Here is an 11,801-nt window from a genome sequence, read left to right as displayed (position 1 = left end):
AAAAATATACTAATACTATTAACATCACGCCGTTTCTTCGCCGGGGTAGGCAGAGGATGGAACGTTACACTATTCTATCCTGACATACACTCTTCGCTTCTTTCACATCCAAAAATCTAGTCATACGTGCCCTTCGATGACTATTGAGTATCAAAATCACCAAGTAAATATATATGAATATATATGAATATATATATATATATATATATATATATATATATATATATATATATATATATATATATATATATATATATATATATATATATATATATATATATATATATATATATATATATATATATATATATATATATATATATATATATATATATATATATATATATATATATATATATATATATATATATATATATATATATATATATATATAAAATTGGAGTGACAACATTCAAACAGCTGTTTAATACAAGCAAAGGTCGATTTCGCGCCCAACTGTGATTATGTATCGTGTGTCCCAGAAAAAAACGTAACACGCGTCAAACTATATATAAACGGACCGATTCCGTGGCATACCTTCACGAAAAAACGAGATCACACAGTCTTACGATCGGCACTCGAATGATGATCACTTTTTAAAAAATCACGCAAGGGCGAATGTCACAAAAAACCGGGAATCTATTTGTTATTTTTTGTCGCTTTTGAAACGTCCGCTTTTGAACGGTGGTCGTCGATTGTTAGCGACGTCGCGGCGCTTACAGGACTGGCTCGGCGCGCTTCCGCAGCTTCGGGCGCCGCCGCGACGCCAGTGGCGGCGTCCCTCTCTGGCCGAGGGGAGAGCGTCAGCCAGAGCGGGACGCCGCCAGCCGGGATGGGGCGAGCTGCTCTCGGCAGATCGTGGGGGGCGTGACCGCCGGCGGAGCGAGATTACACTCGCTTAATTCTTTCAATTGATTTATTTACTAATGTTATATAGTAAAATCGGGATACAACTTTATATTGTTTAACATTTTCAATAAACTTCGCAACTTAGTTAAAAAAAAAAATATAGCTTAGCAAAAGCAGATCTGTCAGGAAGCCTAGATGCTTCTGTATCAGATCTGAGCATGCGATGGGACATGTTATATAGGTCCAACTCTTTGCCGAGTCCGCAAGACATGTCACAAACAGCCATTCTATGTGAAATTGTTTCTTACTTTGTAGGATCCATTATCAAAACACGATATGCATTCCTAACCTAACCTAACCAAACCTTACTTAACCCTTGGCCCACAACGTATTGTGCACAGGACATAACAACCAACCTAACCTAACCTAACCCAATCTAACCTAATCTAATTCAATACTTTGTCATCAACGTAGAATGTAAAGTACATGACATAAACACGAATTTTTTGTTACTTTGTAGAATCCATAATTAAAACACGATTGGTGATTCCTAACCTAACCCAACACAAACTAAGGAGTTTTACGTAGTTTCCTCCCAGCATTGAACAAACGCTGAGAAGTTCCTGTTTTATCCTCCTGTTCCCAAAACAGATTAAAGTAAAACATATTTTATTTATTGTTTCGGTATTAACTTTGTGGTACGACATGTTAAAATCAATTTTTTGTTTTGGTTTGGCATTAATTTTGTGGAATAGTATGTTAATTATTAAAATGATTAAAGAAAACACTTGTTTTTTACCACTTGAGTTTTATTATAGACAACATGTTTCAGAAATTAAACTTCAATTATAATTAAAAAACATCATAGCAGTCTTGTTAGTAATTATTTTTCGGAATTTGCAAATCACATAATAGATACTAATCACTCATTTCACTCACATAAAATAAAATTATTACACCTTGTTCCATATAAAGGCCAAATTATGAATTATCTTGAAAATTTAGAAATACAAAAAAACCTAAATTCTAATAATAATTTATTAAATAGTATATTGTTTTAAAATTCTTCACCGTTGCTTTCCATTTTTCCTTTGTTTTCAAACTCCGCCCTTTGACTAACCCTTTCCCTTTACTTTCCCCTCTCCTTATTTATAGAACAATTTTATATTTTAGTTATTATACAGACCTGAATGATGGAAGTTTAACTTCTGAAACATGTAGTCTATAATAAAACTCAAGTGGTAAAAAACAAGTGTTTTCTTTAATCAAAGTAAAACATGTTCATAGCTAGAAGAAACAAAAATACAATGAATGATCTATAAACCTTGTACATAATAAGCAAGGTAATGAATGCGATTCCCATATGAAAGAAGAAAAAAAAACAAACTTGACCTAACCTGACCCTTTCCCACAACGTAGAGTGCATAGAACAAAACACAAACAACCATTTTTACTGTCACGAGAGGTGATAACATAAATGTATGAAAAAAATAGAGAAGGACGTTGGCTCCATAAACCAAGGTAGGACACAAAATGCTGAACCCTCTTCTATTGGATTGGAAGGTCTGCTGATGACAGTCAACAGTCCGCCTTCTCCTGAGGAGTGCAACGTGGTTTCCTCCCAGCAATGATCAAATGTTGACAAGTTCCTGACTAGCCTACACTTTATTATCCCTCTGTTTCCAACACTGATTAAAATAAAACACGTCTTTAGCTGGAAGAAACAAAAATCCACTAATTGAACCAATAAGGTAAGTTAATTAAGGTTTTTCTAGAAAGAATTCTTTTGAGCTTACATTTTATAAGACCCTAAAAAAACATCTCATTAAACTTTTTTTCTTATCGTATTTGGATAACAGGGCGAAGAGAGTAATACTTGGAAAAGGCAAATACAACAAGATTGAAGAAATAATAAGGGCGTTCAGCAAGATTGAAGTAAAATATACTTTTTTTGTGTTCTCATATTTGTACAAAAAATATTCTCAAATCTCTAACAAAAATATTTAAGTAAAATTATGTTGAGTGATGTCCATAATTGTGAAAATATATATATATATATATATATATATATATATATATATATATATATATATATATATATATATATATATATATATATATATATATATATATATATATATATATATGGATTTTATTTATTTTTTATTTTAATGAATGACGCAAAGCCTCTACTGAGGCTTGCGTCATTCATTGCTTGAAAAATAAATTACAAACACCCAGACCAATTGAAAATATATAATTTTTTATTTAATTTAGCTATTTGTGGGAATTGAACCCGCGACGCCAGCTTTTCAGTCGAGCGTCTACCACACTATTGTTTTCAGGTCAAAGTTTTATGTATTCAAAATTAAACATGAAAATAAACTTTTCTCATTCGAGCCATCCTACTTAATCTTAAAATAGAGGAACAAAAAAATAAAAATGCACTAATTTTCATCGTTAATTTTCTGCCATGACATTGTAATTTCAAATACTCGGTGGCGTCAACACATTTTTCAGGATTCAGGAATTTAATTGCTGAAAAATACGCTAAAAATTCTGAAAGTAGACTGAAAGAAATCTGAAACGATAAGAATGCTGCTATTTATTGATTTGACATTACTTTTACGAAAAATACGACAATTTAAAATAAACATACATGTATATATATATATATATATATATATATATATATATATATATATATATATATATATATATATATATATATATATATATATATATATATATATATATATATATATATATATATATATATATATATATATATATATATATATATATATATATATATATATATATATATATATATATATATATATATATATATATATATATATATATATATATATATATATATATATATATATATATATATATATATATATATATATATATATATATATATATATATAGGCACTGTGTCATATAAACGCAGTGTTATCTTGATCGTTTACACATGAAGGAAAGGTGATCAGGCCTCCGCTTCAAGTACCAGTCCATGGTAGTATTGAATAAATATTACAGTGAATAAATCACTTTTATTTATTTTACCCCCCATGGTAATCGAACCCGGGATATATATATATATATATATATATATATATATATATATATATATATATATATATATATATATATATATATATATATATATATATATATATATATATATATATATATATATATATATATATATATATATATATATATATATATATATATATATATATATATATATATATATATATATATATATATATATATATTTATATATATTTGCATGTATGTAGTTTTTTTTTGTTTTTTCACCTGGTGATGAGGACATCTATATATTTACAGCTTCATCTATGATGAAGAAGAATATGAAAGTCTGAGTATTTACAGGCCTTATGACCTGCCATATATTTTAAGTTATCACTTTAAAAACGCGTAACAATTACCATTCCACCCGTGATTAAGAACCATAGTACTCAAATTATGGGCTGTCCGCCATCAGCAATATTAAGTATGGCGAGCCTTTGAGTCTGTTACATTCAAAAGATGGCGCTGTCATTGCATTCAAGAAAGTTGTTTTCAAAAAATATTGAACAAAACGTTGTATGATAGATGTTCAAATGGTGATATAAAGAAAGAATGCAAGGCTGAGATATGCATTATCGATAAAATGAAAAATGTGGTGAGATGGTTTGGCATGTGAATCAAATGAGTGAAGGGAGGATAGTTAAACAAATTTTCGAGGCGAACGTGGCTGGAAGCAGAGGAAGACCAAGGAAAATTAGGTATAATTAAGTATTTCAAATACTTGACAGTGGTCAGGTCAGGAGTCAGAATAATTGGCGGGTATGTATGAGAAGATTAATGAATGTGGAAGAGGCGAATATTGTGTGGAAAGGCAGATTGGTGTGGCATTCTAATATCTCTGCCTACCTCTGAGGGGAAGCGGCATGATTATAAGTTAGTTTAAATCGATATTTTTTTAATATGTTTAAATCAATATTTTTTTCTGAAAATTTTACATTTTATACTTACTATCGTTCACCTCGCATCTGCGGATATTATAATATAATCCTATTTGGTACTCGTTACTTGGTCTATAACGCCCCAAGTATGATCCATTTCTTCCTGACATTCAAATTGGGTAATCCAATTTGCTGACCGGCTTAAGTTTTTAATTCGATTATGAGAACTTTATTAAATATTCGGTAAATTGTGGCTCGCGACTTGAGAACACTATCCCGGATTCATTTGAATCCCGGCATTTGCCAATCCCGAGATTTTTAATTTGTTTAAATGTTTACTTCATTACTTATTTATTGTAACTGCAGACAGTTGGTAGAATTCCATGTTGAATTGTTGGGTAATATATCCCATTTTCGTCCGCCTCCCTAGTGTAATGGTCAGCATGCTCGGCTACCGTTCTGGAGGTCCCGGGTTCGATTCCCAGGGGGGTTTAATAAATATAAGTGATTTTTTCACTCTAATATTTATTCAATATTACACTGGACTGGTACCTGAAGTGGAGGGCTGATCACCTTTCCTTCATGTGTAAACAATAGAGATAACACTGCGTTTATATGAAGCAGTGCCCTATGCACTATTGGGGTGCGGTAAGGGTTTAAAAAAATATATATCCAAAATTAAACACGGTTATTGGATTGAATTATACTTTTATATACATATATGTATATACAACATTTTGAGTGTGTCCAAATACTTGTTCACGAAATCTGGATTATCTCCAATTACAGGAGTTATTTTCATATTATTTTTTGACATCTCATCAAAGATGAAGATGAATATGGAAGTCTGGGCATTTAGCCTACGACGGTCGTCAGTCCCGTAAATGCCCAGGCTTCCATATTCTTCTTCATCTATGATGAGATGTTAAAAAATACATATGTATATGACAATATGTGACGCGTTTCGTGGGTGTTTGATAACATCTTAATAAGACGAAACGCGTCACATACTATCATATATCGCTCACTCCTTTCAAGAACGTCATAAATCAAAAAACTTGATTTTTCAGGAGAACGTTTTTCAAGTTTAAAAATATAACACAATGTATTAAAAATAAATATCAAGCCGCTTTTTGAACCTTTTACTGTGCAATAGATCTTTTTAGGTAAAACTCGAGGATTTTTTCTCCATTTGAAAAATATTAAGTATATTTAAAAAATAATTAAACAATACATTTTCTTCAAAATGCAAAAACAACATTTTCTGCCCTGTAGCGGGTAAATATTGATTAAAAAATATGCCTCTTTTGCTGGGATATAGTACATTTTCTGGGCATTCCGAAAACACGCACAACTGAAAATTGACGATTTTTGATTTATGACGTTCTTGAAAGGAGTGAGCGATATATGTAAATAAAAGTATAATTCGATCCAATAACCGTGTTTAATTTTGGAAACATTACTTAATACTTCATAACTAATTTGTATTTTTAAACATTGCTCCTAAATACAGTATTAAGAAATTTTGTACATTAAAAGTATTGTTAACTTTGTGGTATGGTAACATAAAGTAATGGTTAAATACAATAACACTCTCCTTATCATTCATCGTTCTCAAAGTTAACGGTGAATGATAAGGACAGTGTTACAGTATTAAGATTTTCACAATCTAACTAAACACTTAAACTATTTGTTATATTTAAACGTATGGTAATCTGTATATGACTCTGTATTTGTATGTACAAATGTCTTCTTCTTCTTCTTCAAACCCTTATTCATATCCCAATGGTGCATAGGGTACTAAATCATATAAACACAGTGTTACGTTGATCGTTAACACATAAAGGAAAGGTGATCAGCCCTCGCTGTAGGTACCAGTAAAGGGTAATATTGAATAAATATTAGTGTGAAAAAAACAATCATATTTATTTAACTCCCCCCTGGGAATTGTACCCGAATACTCAAGCACGGTAGCTGAATACGCTAACCATGACTTATATATAGAAGAGGGAAATAAAAAAAAATCCTATTATTTTTTATATATTATATAAGATGAAGAAGAATATGGAAGTCTGGGAATTTACGGGACTGTTATAGGCTGGTTTAAATGATCACTTTACAAACGAGCAACATTCACCAATTCTACCCATTATTGACAACCACACTACTCAAATTCTTGGAAGTTCTTGAGAAACGCCAGAAAATACCATTTTCATTTTTATTATTTAAGCTTATAATTTGACCAGATAATTTATTTACAACATTTTTGTGTGTGATTGAAATCCAGGTGTGTGATTGAAATCCAGGATTTGGACCTCAAATACTAATATAAGAGTTTCAGCTTAGTAAAAAGCTTCTTTACATCTCACCAATAGATGTCTTTAGTGAAGTTCTAGTGATTCAAGAACAAGGTTTCTAAATTGGTTCATATATATATAGAACTTCCAAGAATTTTAGTAGTGTGGTTGTCAATAATGGGTAGAATTGGTGAATGTTACACGTGTGTAAAGTGATCACTTAAACCAGCCTATGACGGTCGTCAGCCCCGTAAATGCCCAGACTTCCATATTCTTCTTCATCTTTGATGAGATATGTCAAAAAAAAAAAAAAAAACTCATTTATTAATTTGTGAGATCCGAATCCTGGATTATAATCACACACATGAGAAACGCCAGAAAAGATTATTTTCATTTTCATTATTTTAGCCTATAATTGGACCAGTTAATTTATTTACAAAATTTTGAGTGTGTCCAAAAACAATTATAGGAGTTATTTAAATAACTCCTAAAATTGGAGATAATCCAGATTTGTGAACAAGTATTTTGACACACTCCTAAACATTTGTGCTAGGATTTTTGTTTACAAAATTGTAAACAAAAATCCTAGCACGTTTCTGGTTGGGTATTAAGCTAAATGATATCTAGGTTGATCGCTCATGATATTAATTGCTTTTTATGTCCGAAATTTTAGATCTGAAAGGGTAAATCGTACGACCCCAACGATCAAAGGTAAAAATTTACAAAGCTCCTTCGAAGCCTTAAAATATACAAGCGGGTCTGCTCGGGACCTCGGAGTCCTTTCATGTGCCCGGATTGGCCCTAGATAATAATCCTCAAACGTATTTACAGGTTCATGATAAAAAGGACGAAGGCTTTTTTAAATATTATTACCTAATCGACCCCTCATAATATGAAAATTCCATCAGACAAACAAAATTTTGAGACAAGTTCGAAAAATCATTTATTTTGATCACTTCATTTTCATGTTTTTATTGATAAAACCAGATTATGGACATTTACAGGGTTTATGATCTGTCATAGGCTGATTAAAGTTAACACTTCAAACATATCGCTAACCTTTTTCAAGAACGTCATAAATCAAAAATTGACAATTTTCAGTTGTGCATGTTTTAGGAACGCCCAGAACATGTACTACATTCCAGCAAAAGAGGAATATTTTTAAATAAATATTTACCCGCTACAGGGCAGAAAGTGTTGTTTTTGCATTTTGAAGAAAAGGTATTGTTTAATTATTTTTTTAAATATACTACATATTTTTCAAATGGAGAAAAAACCTTCAGGTTTAACCCAAAAAGATCTATTGCACAGTAAAAAGTTCAATAAGTGGCTTGATAGTTATTTTTAATACATTGTGTTATATTTTTAAACTTTTAAAACGTTCTCCTGAAAAATCAAGTTTTTTGATTTATGACGTTCTTAAAAGGAGTGAGCGATATATGACATTCACCATCCTACCTATGATTGACAACCACACTACTGAATTTTTTGTAAATCGTACTTATATTTTTGACATCTCAAAATAGATGAAGAAGAATATGGAAGTCTGGACATTTACAGGGTTTACGATCTGTCATAGGTTGATTTGAGTTATCACTTTATACATATAAAACATTCACCATCCTACCTATGATTGACAACCACACTACTGAATTTTTTTGGAAATCGTACTTATATTTTTGACATCTCAAAATAGATGAAGAAGAATATGGAAGTCTGGAAATACTTCTTTACAGCTGCTATCATTATCATACTTATGTTTAAGATAAAGTCGTTGTTTTTTAGATTTCAAATATTTTATAAATATTAAACCAATTGGGATCATGTGCTACCATTTTTTTTTCATTTAACCGAACATAGTCACAGCGATGCATGGCCGGTAACAGATAATCTATAATAAATAAACTATAATCAATTCGAAGTAAAACTTATTAAGCTGGGAACAAAGTGAATGGTGCACTGAAATCAGTTATAGTTATCAGTTATCAGCGGGAGCTAAACTGGCAGTGCACAACGGAGTCCTGGTTCCAACTCTAATGTTTGGAAGTGAAACATGGAGTTGGCAAAAGAAGACTGAATGCAGTCAAAATGCGATCTCTCAGAAGAATGTGCGACAAAACGATGTATGATAGATGTGCGAATAGTAAAATAAGAAAGGAATGCAAAGCTGAGATAAGTATTATAGATAAAATTAAGAAAGGTGTGTTGAGATGGTTTGGACATGAAGAACGAATGAGTGAGGAAAGAACGGTAAAACAAATTTATGAGGCGAATGTTATTGGGAAAAGAAGCAGAGGAAGATCGAGAAAAACATGGCACGATCAGGTATGCCAAATACGTGAAAGTGGTCAGGTTAGGAGTCGTTACAATCGGCGGGTATGTATAAGGAGATGCATGAACGTGGAAGAGGCGAAGAATGTTTGCAAGGACAGAGTGGTGTGGCGCTCTATTCTCTCTGCCTACCCCTGCGGGGAAGCGGCGTGATGGTTAGTTAGTTAGTTTTCAAAACTTATTTTTTCAATGCAAAAAGGACGTTTTAAGAAATAATTAATTACGTAAAATTTTACCTGGATTTATAGAAAATTATGTTGCGACTTAACGAATTCTGGACCTTTAGACAGAATTTAATAGCATATCTTTATTAACCTTTAATTAATCGATCCATTACTGTATGTAGATATGACCTCCAAGCACTGTTTTACTTAACGCTGTATTATCTAGGAAGTAGGAACGCTCCCTATGAGCAAAACGCAGTATTAATTTACGACAGAGAAAATTGGTTTGAAGCTAAGATTTAACTAACAAAGTTAGTTGAATTTTCCACCGAAAGATGCCACTAATACATTATTTCAGCAATCAGTGCAACAAAAAAATTTTTACTTAAAATAATATTTCTGCCTATATGATACGATAATCATTTCATTCTTCTGACTGTTTTCCGAACTCATTAGTGCATAGGGTACTACATAACATAAACGAAACATTTACCAAATCACCAATTATTAAAAAAAGCACGATCAGTTCTGCGTAATATTATACATGATTTAAAAAAAAAAATTGACCTGTCTGGGATTTGAACACTGGGTCTCCGACACGGCAGTCAAACGCGCTATGGGGTGCGAATAAAACAATATTTTTCTTGGAAATAATATATTGGAATTTGTTTATGCAGGTACCCGATTGTATGACTGTTCGTTGGATGAACGAAAGTGATTTCTTCTTATATTTCAGAATTAATGAGATTAATTGATAAATATTTGTTTGAATTTGAGTTTACGATTTACAGGAGTAAGTTAATGTGATTTGTCCAACGAGTCGTCCGGTATGTGAATGAATTTCTTGAAGAAATTAAAATTAACATAAATTAGTGACAGTCCACTTTTTTTAGTGTGTCCAAATCCTTGTTCACAAATCTGGGTTTTGGGCACTATGAATTACAAGTAAAAACATGTTTTTTCCTAAGTAACATGTAACTTTGTTTTAAAATCACTATAAATATATAAAGCGATTTGAAATCAAAGCAAAATTTTAATTATAAAATGAAAAATCACAAAGTTAGTTCTTCAAATATAAAGAATATGTTTTTTCTTGTTATTCACCTAATTTGCAGCGCCATCTGTTGAATGTAGCTGCAATAAACGCAATACTAAACATTCCTTGAAATAAGGTACGAGGTCATTTTAGTTACTGTATTAAGGAACGGAGTTCTGATTCGTTATAGTAATATGTAATCGCCTCATAAGCGGTTGGCAACCTTTTCATTTAAAAAAAATTAAAAATAAAATAAGAAACAGCTCCTACCCCCACTTTATTCTTCAACGTCCCAAGGACACTACTCTAAAATTAAGACATAGCTTCACATATAGTGTTTGAAAATGATGCGGAATGCATCGAAACACGTGTTTATTTTTTATTATTATTTACACTTCATGTACAGAAAATAAAAAAGTGTATGGGCGGGCTTATTGCTAAAAAGTAATATCTTCCAACCAACCAAAAAATAAAACGTGTCACAATAGATTTTAAGAAATAGCTGAATTTTTTATTATTTTCTTAACATATATTTTTTTAAATCATAGAATAAATTGTTTAATTTGTTCTGAAAGTGTTGATCATTGATTGTATTACTAAATTACCGTCCCTAGCTATGTGTTGCTGTGCCTCTGTCTAAAAAAATGGAAAAGAAATATAAAAAAACACATATTTCTAATGTGTTTAATTTCACAATGGCACCGAAGCAATGGAAATATGAAAAAATCGATGAAAACATAGAAAACATTGAAAATTCTAAATGTCGAGAAGCAAGCTGTCCGCCATCAGCAATGTCAAGTATTGGATGTGTTGCTGTTACGTTCAATAGACGGCTCTGCCATTGCACTATGGAAAGCTGTTTTTTCAAAAAAAATATTGAAGTATGATATACTATTTACGTACATACTCGTAATAAAATTAAATTTTGTATATATGTGTAAATACACCTATCGCAGTTGTACAGGAGAAAGTGACCAACTAACAAAACACAAAATGTTCAGGAGGGCCATTTAAGTCACTTTTGCTTGGCAAGAAAATAAACATCAATGCGGTTTTTCATTTTTAACAGGTCAATATATTATACTTCCAAGTTTAAAATCGCTTTGGGATTTTTTCAGGGCAACATTAAGCTAGTAAGATA

General features: G+C 31.2%; 1 protein-coding gene across 1 annotated transcript in view; it reads right to left on the bottom strand.

Annotated features, from left to right (window-relative positions):
- The window catches only part of LOC148300306 (uncharacterized), a gene marked incomplete at its 3' end in the record, with an annotated part of 112,956 nt that extends 112,357 nt beyond the window's left edge, over positions 1-599 (bottom strand). The window contains exon 1 of the mRNA XM_088274980.1: positions 570-599. The remainder of the gene's footprint in view (positions 1-569) is intronic.
- Positions 600-11,801: the final 11,202 nt, after the last annotated feature.

The sequence above is a fragment of the Brachycentrus maculatus genome, unplaced genomic scaffold (genome assembly GCF_059751285.1).
Source record: "Brachycentrus maculatus isolate JH-2025_06_01 unplaced genomic scaffold, ASM5975128v1 h1tg000753l, whole genome shotgun sequence".
Taxonomy (NCBI): Eukaryota; Metazoa; Arthropoda; class Insecta; order Trichoptera; family Brachycentridae; genus Brachycentrus; species Brachycentrus maculatus.
This window is presented reverse-complemented; position numbering and strand designations above follow the sequence as displayed.